The sequence below is a fragment of the Chiloscyllium plagiosum genome, unplaced genomic scaffold (assembly GCF_037043375.1).
Source record: "Chiloscyllium plagiosum isolate Xiang-an unplaced genomic scaffold, Cpla_swu_hap1 HiC_scaffold_36, whole genome shotgun sequence".
Classification (NCBI taxonomy): domain Eukaryota; kingdom Metazoa; phylum Chordata; class Chondrichthyes; order Orectolobiformes; family Hemiscylliidae; genus Chiloscyllium; species Chiloscyllium plagiosum.
This window is the reverse complement of record NW_028270174.1, coordinates 21,436,911-21,453,868: the sequence shown is the minus strand read 5'-3', so window position 1 is coordinate 21,453,868 and position 16,958 is coordinate 21,436,911. Positions and strand designations below refer to the sequence as shown.

The 16,958-nt window shown below is 42.2% G+C and overlaps 1 protein-coding gene and 1 pseudogene across 6 annotated transcripts in view; both read left to right on the top strand.

Moving 5' to 3' along the window:
- The window catches only part of LOC122539411 (serine/threonine-protein phosphatase 2A 55 kDa regulatory subunit B gamma isoform), a 370,044-nt gene that overhangs the window by 275,360 nt on the left and 77,726 nt on the right, over positions 1-16,958 (top strand). The gene's annotated exons all lie outside the window — the stretch shown is intronic.
- LOC148139912 (uncharacterized) lies at positions 14,026-14,857 on the top strand (annotated as a pseudogene).

The window sequence follows — 16,958 nt, the reverse complement described above, 5'->3', positions numbered from 1 at the left end:
ACTCTTGACCCTATCTAACCCTCTGATTATCTTAAACATCTCGATTAAGTCACCTCTCAACCTTCTTCTCTCCAATGAGAGCAACCTCAGTTCCCTCAGCCTTTCTTCATAAGACCATCCTTCCATACCAGGCAACATCCTAGTAAATCTCCTCTGAACCCTTTCCAAATCCTTCCTATAATGCAGTGACCTGCACATAATACTTCAGGTGCAGCCTTACCAGTGTCTTGTACAGTTGAAGCATGACCTCGTGGCTATGAAAATCTATCTCGCTACCAATAAATGGCTACACACCATATGCCTTCTTAACAACCCTATCAATTTGAGTGGCAACTTTCAGGGATTTATTCACTGGACACAGAGGTCTATGTTCATCTCCACTGTCAAGAATTTTACCATTAGCCCAGACTCTGTGTTCCTGTTACTTCTTCCAAAGTATGCTACCTCACATCTTTCTGCATTAAACTCCATTTGTCACTTCTCAGCCCAGCTCTGCATCTTAACTATGTCCCTCTGTAACCCACAACATCCTTCGGCACTATCCACAATTCTGCCTACCTTAGTGAAATCCACAAATTTACAAACCCATCCTTAAACCCCACATCCAGACCATTAATAAAAATGACAAACAGCAGTGGTCCCAAAACAGATCCTTGCGGCACACCACTTGTAACTGAACTCCAGAATGAACATTTCCCATCACCACCACCCTCTGTCTTCTTTGAGCTAGCCAATTTCTGATCCAAACCGCTAAATCACCTTCAATCCCAAGATTCAGTATTTTGTGCAATAGTCCACCACATCACCTGCTTTACCTTCATCCACCTGTTTTGTCACCTTCTTGAAGAACTCAATAAGGTTAGTGAGGTATGACCTTTGCTGACTATCCGTAATCAAATCATTCCTTTCCAGATGATTAGAAATCCTCTCTTCAACCTTTTCCAATACCTTACCCACAACTGAAGGAAGGCTCATGGCCTACAATTACAAGGGTTGTCCTGACTCCCGTTCTTAACCAAGGGAACAACATTTGCTATCCTCCACTATTCTGGCACTACTCTTGTCGACAATGGTGACATAAAGATCAAAGCCAAAGGCTCTGCAATCTCCTCCCTGCTTCCCAGAAAATTTGAGGATAAATCCTGTGGGGCCCAGGGGACTTATCTGTTTTCAGATCTTCCAAAATTGCTAAAACCTCCTCTTTGTCAACTTCAATCCCATCTAATCTTGTAGCCTTGTACTCTCACTAACATTGCCCTTTTCCAATGTGAATACTGACAAAAAGTATTCATTAAAAGCTTACCCTATGTCCTCCGATTGTACTCACAACATTCCACCACTATCTTTTGCTCTAATCTTACTCTAGTCATTCTTCTATTCCTGATATACCGATAGAAGGCCTTAGGGTTTTCCTTGATCTTATCGGCCAACAACTTCTCATGTCCCCACCTGGCTCTTCTTAGCCCTCTCTTTAGATCTTTTCTGGCTAACTTATAACTCTCAAACCCCCTAACTGAGCCTTCAGACCGCATCCTCACGTAAGCCTGCCTTCCTGTTGACAAGAGATTCAACTTCTTTAGTAAACAATGGCTCCCTCTCTTGACAACTACCTCCCCGCCTGATAGATATCTACTTATCAAAGACCTGCAGTAGCTGTTCCTTGAATAAGTTCCACATTTCAAGTGTGTCCATCCCCTGCAGTTTCCTTCCCCATCATATGCATCCCAAATCTTGCCTAATCGCATCATAATTGCCTTTCCCCCAGTTTATACCTCTTTCCTTGGGTTACATACCTATCCCTGCCCATTGTTATTGTAAACATAACCAAATTTTGGTCACTATCACCAAAGTGCTCACCTATCTCCAAATCTAACACCTGGCTGGGTTCATTCCCCAGTACCAAATCCAATGTGGCCTTGCTCCTTGTTGGACTGTCCACATACTGTGTCAGAAAACCCTCCTGCACACTTTGAACAAAAACTGACCCATCTAAACCATTTGAACTATAGCATTTCCAGTCAATATTGGGGAATTTAAAGTCCCCGATAACAACTACCCTGTTATTCTCATTCCTATTTTTGCTATCCTTTACATCCCTGGAACAATTTGGAGGCCTACAGAAAACTCCCAACAGGGTGACCTCGCCTTTCCTGTTTATAATCTCATCCAAACTACCTCAGTGGATGAGTCCTCAAACATTCTCTCAGCTGCTGTAATACTATCCTTGATTTTTTTTAATAATGTATTTTTATTAAGAAAAAATAGATTTTTAAATATTACAACAAATACAAAACAATGCAATTCAAAACAGTACAAAAATAGTACAAAACTAAACCCAAATAATAAAAAAAATCCCCAGCCCACCCTCCTATACGAATGTATAAACATACATAGAGAAGTATAAAATTAAAAAAAAACCTAAACTGGCTATTTAACTAACTAAATAAATACCTAACAACAAACAAATAAATAGTAATAACTCAGCCCAGCCAAACAAAACACTCATACATTCACAGTTCCTCCTCCCTGGATATTGGACTCCTGAAACACAATCGTTACGGCTATATAAAAGCTCTTGTTAGTGTGGCAGATAAATCTGTGTCCAGGTATTTCAAAAAGGGTTGCCATGTCTTGTAAAAATTCTCAGTTTTGTGGTATACCATATTTGTGAGAAAATCCAGGGGAATATGCTCCATAACAATCTTCCACCAACCCGACAGGCCGGGGGGGTTTTCTGATATCCAAACTAGCAAGATATTCTTCCTTGCACAGAATGTAAGAATATTGAAAGGTTTTGCCTTATGCGAGTCTGCAGGAAATACAACGGGTAGGCCCAAAAGGAGCGAAATAGGGTCCTTCTCCATCCCTACACCTAAAATCCTCACCATTGCACCCACCACAGCGCTCCAATATGTTTGAAGCCTGTCACAAGACCAAAGACAATGGGTAAGAGTGCCCGTGCAGACCTTGCACATGGGGCATGCTGAAGATACCCCTGGTTTAAATTTTGACAAACGATTTGGGGCTAAGTGGACCCTGTGGAGAATCTTCAACTGTAAAGGGTCCTATTGCAAATTGATATCTTCCTTGTATTCTCCCAAATATCCTCCCATGTCTCTGAAGAAATTTCAACACCCAGCTCTCTTTCCCACATCTTGCAGAGTCAATCAGACTCATCTGAGGTGGCACCCCCCAATTGGTGATATAGAGTACTGACAGAGAGTGTACTCTGAGCCCTTAGTACCCCTCTTTCTATGTCAGATTTGTAGGGATCAGTAAAAAGTGTGGTCTTTTTTTGAATAAAATCCCTAACTTGAAAAAAAACGAAAGAGGTCTCTATTAGGTAACTCGTACTTCCGTACTAACTGATCAAAGGACATCATTACATCTCCCTCAAATAAATCACCCATGCAAGATATACCCCGAGCTGCCCAACGTTTAAATCCTGAATCTATCATACCTGGTTGAAAACTCGGCATACCCACTAAAGGTGTAAACAAAGACGTTTTGCCAATATTACCTTCCCTCTGCCGAATTGCCCTCGTTGCTTTAACAGTATTGATGACTATTGGGTTATGACAATACTCCCTAACTGTCCTCACCTTGTCCAAAAACAGCAAACTGGTAAGGGGGCACCTTGCCTGGGAGACTTTGATATCTAGCCATATTGAAAGAGGGTCCCCACAAACCCAATTATTTACGTAGGTCAAAAGCGAGCTTAATTGGTAATTTTTAATGTCCGGAAGGTCTACTCCCCGCAATCTGTGAGGCAACTGCAGTTTGGCTAATTTAATGAGGAGCCGTTTACAGTGCCAGCTAAAGGAGCTGAACCAACTGTTCAGTCTCCTGAGTGTTTGTTTACTGAAAATCAGGGGGAGCATCTGTATAGGGTACAGCAAACGAGGGAGAATATTCATCTTAATAAGCGCTATCTGACCCAACCATGAGACTGGAAGTGCCTCCCATCTTTGGAGATCTTGTTTAATTTTTTCAAATAATTGAGTAAAATTGGCTTTGAACAGCCAATCCAGAACTGGAGTAATGAATATGCCCAAATACACACAACCCCCCCTGTGACCACCTAAATGGGAATCTATAGTCATTCTCAAGAGCCAACTCTTTCATAAGACCACCCATAGGCATAGCCTCTGATTTTGCAAAATTAATCTTATACCCTGAAAAAGCGCCAAACGCGTGAATGCATTGTATCAGGCAAGGCACTGAGACTGCTGGATTTGTCAAGAAAATTAGAACATCATCTGCATACAGCGAGACCTTATGTAATTTTGACCCCACTTCTGGAGCTGATATATTAAGATCCCCACGAATGGCCTCTGCCAACGGTTCAATCACCAACGTAAAAAGTAATGGTGAAAGGGGACAGCCCTGCCGGCTGCCCCTGGAAATATTAAAATTGCTTGATCGTACCCCGTTGGTAATGACCGCAGTGAGAGGTCCACTGTAGAGAACCTTTACCCATCTTATGAAAACTTTGTCCAGACCAAACCGGTCTAGAGTATAGAAAAGGTACAGCCACTCAACTCGGTCAACTGCCTTCTCTGCATCTAAAGAAATCACCAATCCCTGTATTGACTGCTGTTGGCATGCTTGAATTACGTTAAGCAGCCTCCTAACGTTATTGGAAGATCTACGACCCTTTATGAAGCCCATCTGATCCTCTTTAATAATAGAGGGTAACACAGTCTCCAGCCTTAACGCAAGAGCCTTAGAGAGGATCTTAAAGTCCACATTTAAGAGCAGGGCCTGTATGAAGCACAGTCTTCCGGATCCTTCCCTTTTTCAAGGATAAGTGAAATCTTGGCCTCTCGCAGAGATGGTGGGAGGCAAAGATGACTGTATGAATCATTAAACATATACAGCATCGAGCCTGACAGTATACTTACAAATTCCTTCTAGAATTCACTGGGAAGTCCATCAGGACTGGGCGCCTTTCCACTCTGAAGCTGCCTCACAGCTTCCTGCACTTCTTGCTCTGATAATGGGGCATTGAGAAAGGACTGTTGTTCGGGAGTCACACCCGGGAGCTTCAGATCCCTAAAAAAGGATTCCATTTTGGCCTGCCCATCCTCACAATTCTCAGACAGATCTAACTTAGAGTAGAATCTCTGGAACGCCACATAAATCTTTTTAGAATCACATGTTAGGTTCCCAGACCCTTCCCTAATCGCTGTAATGGTTTGTGGGGCACTTCTCTTTCTGGCAAGGTATGCTAAGTATTTGCCTGGCTTGTCACCATGCTCGGATAATCTTTGCTTTGCAAAAGCCAGCTCCTTCTTTGCCGTCTGCATGAGCACGGAATTTAGTGCAGTCCGCAGTATCGTAATTCTCTGTAGTTTGACCAACGAGTGTCTGTCAGAATATACCTTCTCGGCTGCCTTCAGCCGTGCTTCAAGGAGACGTTGCTGCTCACCCTTCTGCCGCTTCCTACTTGTAGAATATGAAATAACTAACCCTCTGGCATAAGCTTTGGCAGTTTCCCAGAGAACAGATGAGCTATCAACCGAGCCTATGTTGATGCATAGGAATGCCTGAAATTCCCTAGAGAAATACTCCACAAACTTGCTGTCCATGAAAATAAAGGGGTCCATTCGCCAGTACCTTGAATCCACTGTAACATCCTTAATTTTAACCATGAGATACACTGGAGCATGATCAGAGATAGCAATATTACCAATCGTACCAACCCTGCCACCAGATCCAGGGTTATCACAAGGGTCATCTATGTGGATTGGAGAAAAATGTGAAACCCCTACCTGTAGGGTGGAGACACCTCCAGACGTCCACCAACCCTAATTCCCCACACAAATCCAATAACTGTTTAGTTTGTGCAGAGGGTATCGAGGGACCTTTCAGCAACCTGTCTACTGTGGGGTCCATGAGGCAGTTAAAATCTCCCCCTATAATGATGTGCCGAGACTTGAGACTTATCAGTTTAGAAAAAGCATCTTCCAAGAATTTAAGAGGATGAGTTAGGGGACAATAAACATTTAAAATGCCATATTCTTCCCCATTTATCAAGGCTTTAAGAATTACAAACCTCCCGTATGTGTCTTTAACTCATTCCAACAATTTAAATGAGAGATTTTTCCTTACCAATATAGCCACTCCCCTACTTCTGGTATTAAATGATGAAAAATAAACTCGGTCAAAGCCATTCTGCTGTAATTTCAGTTGCTCCTTGTCATCCAAATGTGTCTCCTGTCACAAAACAATATCCACCTTCTCCTTTCTAAGACTCAAGAGTACCTCCTTCCTCTTAATTGGTGAGTGACTTCCCTTGATATTCCAGGTGCACCATTTAATCAAATCATTAGGCATAATCTTCTGCAATTACATTTAAATTCCAGAGAGGAGGAATCCAAACCACAAATTGCTGAGCCTTAGTATTGCATGGTCCACCAAATATAAAAACTACATAAACTAAAGCCACTACATTGAACAAACATAGAAAATTATTAAAAATAAAAAATAACAAAAACCAGAAAACAAACCAACATATAAATCGCCAATAGCGCTGAGTAGGGGAACTCACCCCCTGCCCGGAGGGGGCAACAACCCGTCCTGAACTGCCCATAAATAGGCATATAACCATCTCAACCACCTTCACTTCTCCCAGCCTAGAGCCGCATCGCAAGCACAAGCTAAAAAGAATAAACACCCCATTGAATATCAATCTGAATAAAAAAAATTATTTTATTTTAAAAAAGAAGGGAATAAATACTCCACCCATCCTTTGGTATGTCCTAACTTAGAAATTTAAAATGTACCTCTTAACCACCGCCAGACATAGTTTGAACCAAATTATTATCATTGGAGGAAAAAAAAGGGGAAAAACAAAGCTCCAACCGGATTTCCTCCATTTCTTTCACAGAATGATATACCCAAGCAACAATATTTATACATACTACAATTGTTTAAATTAGGTTAGTTTGTCCACAAAGTCTCTTGCCTTCTCCGATGTGTTAGAGAGATGCATGGATCCATCTAAGGTGATCCGAAGCACTGCCGGATATCTCGGGGAGTACTGAATCCCAAGCTCCTTCAATCTTCTCTTGACACCATCATACGATTTTCGTTTCTGGATCACCGCCGCTGAAAAGTCCTGAAAAAACATTATCTTAGACCCTTCGTAAATTAGGGCCATTGGATCCTTCCGCTGGAGTCTGGAGAGTCATTCCCATGACTCTCTCCTTAACCCAATAATGATGGAACTGCACCAGGAAAGGACGAGGGCATTGACCACGACCCGACCTCCGTGCTGCAATCCGGTGAGCCCTCTCTATCTTCAGTCCTCTCATGCCAGTCTCCAAGTCAAGGAATTTCGGAAGCCAATCTTCAACAAATTCCGCAGGCCGTTCACCTTCCTTACCCTCAGGCAGACCGATGATCCGAATGTTTTTTCTCCTGCCCCTGTTTTCAAGATCATCCACTTGGTCACGCAAATTACGAACCTGCGAGTTCAGGACTTGGATCTCTTCCTTGAATGAACTGGCATCAGCTTCCACCATTGTGACCCTGTGCTCCACCTCATCCGTCCTCTTCTCCAGGTCTCCCAGCTGCTGCTTGTGCTTCTGCAGCATGAGAGAGACTGGAGCCAGCTTCTCTTCAATCTATTTCCCCAACATCTCGCGAGATTTCGAGAGCTGGTTCACCAGGTCCTGGAGAGTAATCGGCTCTGAGGCTGCTGCAGGCCCGGCCTCAGATGCTCTTCCTCCATTTTTAGGCATTTCTGGACACCTGAAAATACAGGTAAGTCAATTTTTAAATGTTTCTTGGGGCTCCACAATCTTTCCAACGCCCCAAGAAATCCTGATGACCTGGGTTGGGTGGGTTAAAGAACTGTCCTGCTCCTGCTGCGGTGAGAAGCTCTGCAGTGTGATCTTCTCTGATCGACGCCATCTTAGATCCCCCATTCTATCCTTGATTAACAATGCCCCCTCCTCACCAACCACCTTCTCTGTTCTTGCTGAATCATCTAAATCCTGGAATCTGCAATAACTGTTCCTGTCCGTCCTCTAGCTGTGTCTCTGAAATGGCCACAGCATTGAAATCCCAGGTCCCAACCCATGCTGCAGGTTCACCCACCTTATTCTGGATGCTCCTGGCATTGATGTACACACATTTCAAAACAACATTCTGATTGCTGGTGCCCTCTCGCGACCTTGCAAACCTATCGCTGACCTCGCTACCCTCAGCCTCCTATACGCAGGATTATAATTCAGGTTCCCATCCCCCTGCTGCCTTAGTTGAATGCCCTGTCCCAAAAAGCATTAGCAAATTTCCTCCCCAGGAAGTTGGTACCCCTCTGATTCAAGTGAAGACCATCCTGTTTGTAGAGGTCCCACCTTCCCTAGAAAAAGGTCCAATTATCCAAGGATCCAAAACCCTCCCTCCTGCACCATCCATGCAGTCACGTGTTCAGCTCTGCTGTCTCCCTGTTCCTCACTTCACTAGCATGTGGCATGGGTAACAAAGCAGAGATAACAACTCTGTTCTAGCGCCAAGCTTGGAGAGGGAAACACTATACCCTGTGTGTAAATACTATTCAGTGAAGTAAATAAAAAGTAATGAAGTACTGTTTAATCAGTTAACAGGCATTTCATCAAAACACCTGGGCAATGGTGGGTCAATGATAATAAGAGTGTACGTAATAGATGATGTCATCCAATCTCTGGTTTAAATTAAGGAAGAAGAGACACAAAAAAAGTTTGTGTCATCACGTCAAAGTGTTTGTTATATTCTGGCCTTGGAGCTTTCTCAAGGTTCTATTTTATTCAGTGTTAATAACTTCCTCTGCTGTAATATAGGCATTATAAAAACCGTGGATGGATGGTTGTGGAATTCACATTTGACTTCATTCTCTGAGCATTAAATGTTAGAGCCCAGTCATCCATCACAATGAACTTAGTTAATTACACTGTATTTCTGTACAACAAATGGATTTTAATGATACATGTATCTCAGATCTTTGAGAAGGATGTTATGAAAGAAAAATAGATGGCAGCAAAGGGCAGAAATTTCATAAAGAGAACTGTAATGCTTTATAATTGGAGTTTGCCCGAGATTATTGTAAATCATGCGCTGCTACTGATTAGATCTCCTGTCAAAGAAATGGTCCACTCTTGTTTGCAAGCCAGATATAGAACAAGAAGATTAATTTGAAGGTCAGAATGGTAGTGTAGTACAGCTCAGATCGTTTGACCGATCATGCCTGAACTAGCTTTTTGAAGAATTTCCGAATTAAGTCTACTCAGCTTTTTCCACATAACTCAGTAAAATTTTCTCCCTTGGAATTTATCCAGTTCTCTTGAAGACAAGTTAATCCCTTACACCATTGTTTATCAAGAGTTGAGATCAAATGTTGTTATCTGGCAAAGCTGGGTAAGAGGACTGACCAAGTCAACTGGGGTGTGGTATCAGTTTCCATTCCAATATTATTTAATTTGATTGTCAAGGGGGATCAAGTGTTACGGGGAGAATAGGATAGAAAACCTTATCAGCCATGGTTGAATGGAGAGCAGACTCAATGGGCTGAATGACCTAATTTCTGCTCCTATGTCTTATGGTCTCTATAAGTTTTGATTCCACTTCCTCCTCCCTTTTCAACAGAGAGTTCAGGATCCTAATTCCTCCTAGGGAAAAATTGCCCCCTTGTTGCCACCTATCGTCATTTGACAATTAAGTAAAAGTTTGTATCCTCTGGTTATTGACTCCTTTCCTAATTGCAGCAGTTTATCCCAGCTTCATCACAACTCTTTAAGATTTTGAAGTGGGCTACCAAACTATCCTTGTCCTTATGGACGTTGAGAACAACCTGTACTCTGTGGTATCTGCATGTAAATAAATTCCCTCATACCTAGTACCATTGTAGGAAATCTTTGCTTGTACTCTCCTAAGGCTTTGTCATTCTACCTAAGGTATGCTTCCCTGCAATGACCAGAAAATTCCAGTTAGGGCATTATCAATGGTTTATAATGGTTCAGTGTAAATACCTTGTGTGTGCAATGCATTGTAACATTAAAAATATTGTACACTTTGTCAATAGTCCCCTCACCTTGCCTTGCCACCTTCAAGTCTCTCGATTCCTCTCTGTAGGGCTTCCTGGGTTTGCTAAAACACTCATGTTATTTAATAAACATGGAAAGTGCCAGTGAGACATGGCAGATCTGGCAGTATCTATGGAAAGAGAAAACAAAATAATATTTTGAGTCCAATGACTTTTCTTTGGAACTGAATGGAAGGGGAAAACAATGATCATCATGTTGGCAGAGAGGGAGGAAGTCAAGATTAGAGTAGTGCTGGAAAAGCACAGCAGGTCAGGCAGCATCCGAGGAGCAGGAAAATCAATGCTTCGGGCAAAAGTCCTTCATCACTCCTCATGAAAGGCTTTTGCCCAAAACATTGATTTTCCTGCTCCTCGGATGCGCCCTGATCTGCTCTGCTTTTCCAGCACTACTCTAATCTAGACTCTAATCTCCGGTATTTGCAGTTCTCAATTTCACCAAGAGAGGGAGGAAGAATGAGTGAAACAAATGGGGAAGATGCCAAGAACAAAATAGCAAGGTGGGGTGCTAATGGTAATAGAGGGGATATATATGCAAGATTGGTGTAAATGATAAGTGTGAATAGTCAAAAATAAGTTAGCTTAGCTGAGCAAAAACATGCGATCAAGGAGGTTCGTGTGATCAAAATTGAGCTCGGTGTACATGCTGTGAAGTTGTTGACCTCAATGTTGTGACCTGAAGGTTGGAAAGCACCAAAGGGGAAGATGTGATGCTGTTCCTCCAGTTTTTGCCAGGATTCATGAGAAGACTGCAGTAGTCCTAGAATGGAAATATGAGCACAGGAGCAGAGTAACGTATTTAAATTGCAGGCGACCAGAAAGGTTGGAGTCGTTTTTACAGACCGAGCAGACGTTTTCTGCAAATTAGTTACCCAGACAACGTTGGGCCTCGCTAATATTGAGGAAACTGCCCTGTGATCGGTGGATACAGGGGGCTGTATCAGCGAAATGCTGATTCACCTAGAAAGTGTGTTTGCACCTTGAACAATGACGAAGGAATAGGTAAAAGGGCAGGTGTTGCAACCTTTACTAAATAGTTAACTATGTGAACCACGAGAGAACAAATTGATGATTCATTCAAAAGGTTGTAACGTTTAATGATGTTGGTTAAATTGGCACCAGCAGTTACAGATTTCAAGTGGGCCCCTATTGAAAATAATTACAGGAAAACTAAATTGGGTATAGACACAACAGGTTGAGAAAGAGGAGAAAAGGAGAGGGAAAGAAATCTTATACTATTTTTACTCCCAGCAAATTAATGTTACATTGATATCCTATGTCAAAATACTCAAGTTACGTTAGTTTACACGTAGAAAATCATTGCTTCATAAATATCTCATTCAAAAATACGTTTAATCACAGTCATACAATCGCAAGAAGTGGCCAGCTCCTATAATGGTAGACTCTTGGGCTTCCTCCTTGGAATACCCTTCTGACAATTTTCAAATGATTAAACATTGTTGAGATGTCCATTGCATTTTGTCACTAGTGAATGTATTGAACGATAGGGAGAAAGGTGCACTGGTTGTTAACAAACCGCCATATTATACTTTATCCTGCAGCCACTGCTTGGATTTTGGGCTTCTTCTCAGAGCCCTTCTGGGAATTGTCCAGCAGAAATAAAATATGTTCCTTTTACCTCACATGCTGTTTTTTATTAAGCTTCAGAGAATCCACCTGAGAGAAGTCCATGAGTTGCGCTGAATGTTAGCCGAATCCTTCCTGTTGTATTCAAGGTGTGGGGCGTCATTTCTTCCCTGCAGCCTTGTGTACAGATCCATGGTCCTGTCTTTCGGTTATCGTGTTGAACAGTGTGTTGTGGATAAATTCCATCAGATTTCAGCTACACTTAGTCTAAGTTTCCACATTTGGGATTTAAATAGAAATTGTGACAGAGAATAGGGGAACTTTTGATCTTTCTAAGTTGCATTTGTTTTGAAAATCTGCAATTCTGGACTGATGGTACGTATACTTTCAGTGTCTGGTGCATGTTGCAATTTGTCCAATTGAATGACTGTTATTTCTGACACACATATCCTGATTGCCTCCAGTAATAGGACTCTTTGAGATGATAATTGCTCTGTGCTTATTATAGTCCCTTTTGAAATCTGACGAGAAAATTACATGATAGAAAACAAAAGTTTCAGAGTGCCTTTGAATGCCCGGTTGTAAGGGAAAAGAAGGTGCATTGCCATTTAAGTATTGTCCCTGAGTAACATAATGGCAGGTTATTGAGTGTAAACTTTTGTGTTAAATTATATTTCTATGTAGATTTGCAGTATAATTACAATTTGACCCCATCACCACCACCACTCCACCTATTTCACTTTAAGGTTCCAGATTGTACTCACATTTTTGAGTTAGTGTGTAACATTTTCATTTTATATGTTTAACATTTGTGGAATATAGGTTCACTATGATACTAATTACTACATTTTCTTTTCCTCCTCTCTCTTTCTCTCCCTGCATTATGTGTTTCGTACAATACATTTTCAACATTAGATGGTTTAGACATGAATTACGTAAGAGACCTAAATTGCAGTGCACACCTCCAGCAAGACTTTACATTTAAAGGTTAAAACAAAATCAGAATCCAACATGTACCCAGGTCAGGAGTCACACAACTCCAGGTTATAGTCCAACAGTTTTATTTGAAATCACAGACTTTCAGAGTGCTGCCCCTTCATCACGTTAAGTGAGAGAAAAGCACACAGGTACAGAATTTATAGGCAGAGAGATCAAAAGATTGTACAAATGGTGTGAGTGGAGTGTGGAATAATAAATCTCCACAGATGAGCAAAAGTATCAGACAGTGTGAGTAAAGTGTCAACAGCTGAATAGCAAGTGAAGGGCATGACATTTTAATTTGATTAAATGAGGCAGAAAGATAATAACAAAAAATTTAAAATAAGTTAGTGCTGGAGACATTCCAAACCCTTGGAATAACAAGTTTAAAACTTGCATGTCGAACGTCTAACCAAAGTAACAAGTAATCCAAACTGTACAGAGTAATTAAGGTAGAGAGATCATAACAAGTTGTCAGGGTAATGGTGTTAAAACAGGGCAGTGAGGAAGATTTTACAAATACAGAACAGTATGGTTGGGTTACATGTCATGTGACATGAACCCAAGATCAAGGTTGAGGCTGTCTTCAAGGGTATGGAACTTGGCAGTCATAGACCACCTTGGAGGATGCTTACCCGAAGATCGGAGGCTGTATGACCTTGACAGCTGAAGTGTTCCCTGACTGTGAACAGTTCTTTGCTTACAGAAACTCAGCACCCACGAAACAGTTGAATGAAAAACATTCCTTGTCACAATGGACGTTTTGGCACTCGACACTAGCATCCCCCACAACAACTGCATTGTGGCAACAGCCTTAGTACTCAACACCATCAACTGCTAATTTCCCCAAGGTGCCATCCTACAACTCATTCGCTTCAACCTCAACCACAATGTCTTCACCTTTGACAACCAGTTCTTCATCCAGACACACGGAACAGCCATGGGTCCAAATGTGCACCCCAATATGCCAACAGTTTCATGCACCAGTTCAAGCAAGGCATCTCTGCTGCACAGGACCTCCCAATCAACGCTATTCACCAGATACATCAACATTTTCTTCCTCTCTGCTCCTGCCGAGGAGTCAGTGAAATGACTACAAAGCAATATCAACAAGTTGCATCCCACCATCAGACTTATCATGGACTACTCTTCAGAATCAGTCTCATTCTTGGACACAGGCATCAAGGACAGACACCCAGTACCTCACTCTACACAAGCTGACAGATAACCTCACACTGCTGCACTTCTCTAGCTTCCACCTTAAACCTGTTAAAGAAGCTATCCCCTGTTGACAAGCCCTGCATGTACACAGGATGTGCTCAGATGAGGAGCAGGAGGAACAGGATGGACACCTAAAGATGCTGAAAGATTCCCTTATGGGATACAATGCTCAACTCATTGCCAATTCTGACGTGCCTCAGCGAAAAACCACAATGACCTCCTCAGAAGACAGACACTGGTCATAGCCAATACAGTACCCTTTGTCATCCAGTACTTCCCCAGAGCAGGGAAACTATGCCATGTTCTTTGCAGCCTTCAACATGTCATCAGCGATGGCGAACATCTCACCAAGATCATCCCTGTGTCCCCACTTCTCATTTTCAAACAACCGTCAAACCTTAAACAGACCATCGTTCGCAGCAAACTACCCAGCCTTCAGGACAACATCAACCACAACACCACACAAACCTGCCACAGCAACCTCTGCAAAACATGTCAGATCATCGACATAGACACTACCATTTTATATGTGGGAACACCACTCACCACATACACGGCAGATACTCGTGACTCGGCCAGTGTTGTCTATCTCATACACCACAGGCAAGAATAGCCCAAGGCATGGTATATTGGTGAGACCAAACAGACACTGCAGCAATGAATGAATGGGCACTGCGCAACATTAGCTAGACAGAAATATTCCCTCCCAGTTGGGGAATATTTCAGCGGTCAGGGGCATTCAGTCTCCGATCTTCAGGTAAATGTACTCCAAGGATACACAAGATGTGAAGGTGCTGGTGTTGGACTGGGGTGGACAAGGTTTAAAAAAAAATCACAGGACACCACGTTGCAATCCAATGGGTTAATTTGAAATTACCATCTTTTGGAGCCCTGCTCTTTCAGGTGCTAGTGAGAGGGGAAGAACTTAAACACAGAATTTATAAGGAGAAGATCAAAGGGTCATACAACTCCATGCGCACGAATTGAACGCACTTAAGATATCTCTCAAATCTTTAATTAGTAAGCATGGAGGTACAGGTTTCAATTGATTAATATGCAAATTCCAGAATTTCTTTCAAGTCACTGCCCTGAGATAACTTTAAGGTGTTATCAGTATAAAGGAGGTGACACCTCCAGGCAGAACATGTATTTTAGGCGTGAGGTCTTGTTTGGAGTCTGTCTGTGTCTTTTATTTCTAAAGCAGGAGTTTATAAAATGCCACATTGACTGACTACTGTCTACAAATTATGTACTTTTTGAACAAAATAGAATGTATCTGCAAATGCAAATTCACAACCACACAGAATTGCCGAGCAGAAACTGGCAGCCAAGTTCTGAACCCATGAAGCGGGCCTTAGCTGCAACCTTGGGTTCATGTTGTGCTATATGTAACCTCACCACACCGTTCTGCATCTGTAAAATCTTCCTCACTGTCTTGTTTTAACACCATCACCGTGATAACTTATGATCGCTCTACCTTAATTAGTTTGCACAGTTTTGGATTGCTTATTATTTTGAGTAGACCTTGGCATGCACCTCTTATACCTATCATGTTATTCCAGACATTTAGTTTGTTTCCGGCACCATCTTATTTTTAATTTTTTGTGATTATCTCTCTGCCTCAATTATTTGGATTATAGGTCATCCTCTTCACTTACTATTCAGCTGTCGACACTTTACTCACACTGTCTGACACTTCCCTTCACCTGCAAAGACTTATTATTTGACACTTCACTTGCACCATTTGTGTGATCTATTGATCCCTCTGCCGATAAATTCTGTGCCTGTGTGTTCTTCTTCACTTCACCTGACAAAGAGGCTGCGCTCCAAAAACTTGTGATTTCAAATAAACCTGTTGGACTATAACCTGGTGTCATGTGACTTCTGACCTTGTCCACCCCAGTCCAACACGGCACAGCCACTTCACAACATGTATCCAGGCATGGATTTAACTTGCCTGTCTGAATGAGTTTGAACGCAGATAAACTTGTTAAATCCAGCAAATCTTCCCCACATCCTCTCTCTCCAGACCTATCACTGTTCTCTAAATTTCAGTAAGATCCTCCACCCCTCATCATTCTAAACTCAGTTGAGTACAGACCTGGAGTCCTCAACTGCTCCTCATATGACAAGCCATTCATCTCTGGCGTCATTCTTGTAAACCTGTTCTGAACTCCCTCCAATGCCAGCACATCCTTCCTTAGATATGGGGCCCAAAACTGCTCACGATATTCCACATGCAGTCTGACCAGAGCCTTATACAGCTTCAGCAGGACACCTCTGTTCTTGTATTCTACCCTCTTGAAATTAATGCCAAAATTGCATTTGCATTCCTAACCACCAACTGAACCAACAGTTTAACCTCCGGAATTCTGAGCTAGCATTCCCTAGTCCCTTTAGTGCTTCAGATTTCTGAAGCCTTTCCCCATTTAGCAAATAGTCAATGCCTTTATTCTTCTTAACAAAGCGCGTAATCTCACACTTCCCCGCATTGGATTCTACTTGCCTCTACATTACCTGCTCGAGCCACTATTTAGGGGTATGAATGCGACGTGATATTAGTTTTTAGACTGGATTACTTTCCATGTCTTGGAAGGTATGTTTCTCCACTTGGGGATTGCCTCATTGACCTTGCAGCTGGATTTGATGAATATCCTTCTGATTCCATTGGTGATTTTCATGGCTGCCTCAGCTTTTCTATTTGATTGGCCATAGTGTGGCAATGATGTATGATGTTGAATCTCCCAGTTGTTTTTATTTCTTCATTTTGTGGGATGTGGGTGTCGCTGACTGGCCAGCATTTATTGGCCGTCCCGAATTGCCCTTGAGAAGATGGTGGTGAGCTGCTTTCTTGAACAGCTGCATCCATGTGCTGTGGGTAGAGCCATTAGGGAGGGAATTCCAGGATTTTGACCCAGCAACATTGAAGAAATGGCGATATATTTCCAAGTCAGGATGGTGAGTGGCTTGGAGGGGAGGTGATGGTGTTCCTATACATTTGCTGCCCTTGTCCTTCTAAATGGAAGTGGTCGTGGGTTTGGAAGGTGCTGTCTGAGGATTTTGGTGAATTTCTGCCGTGCAACTTGTA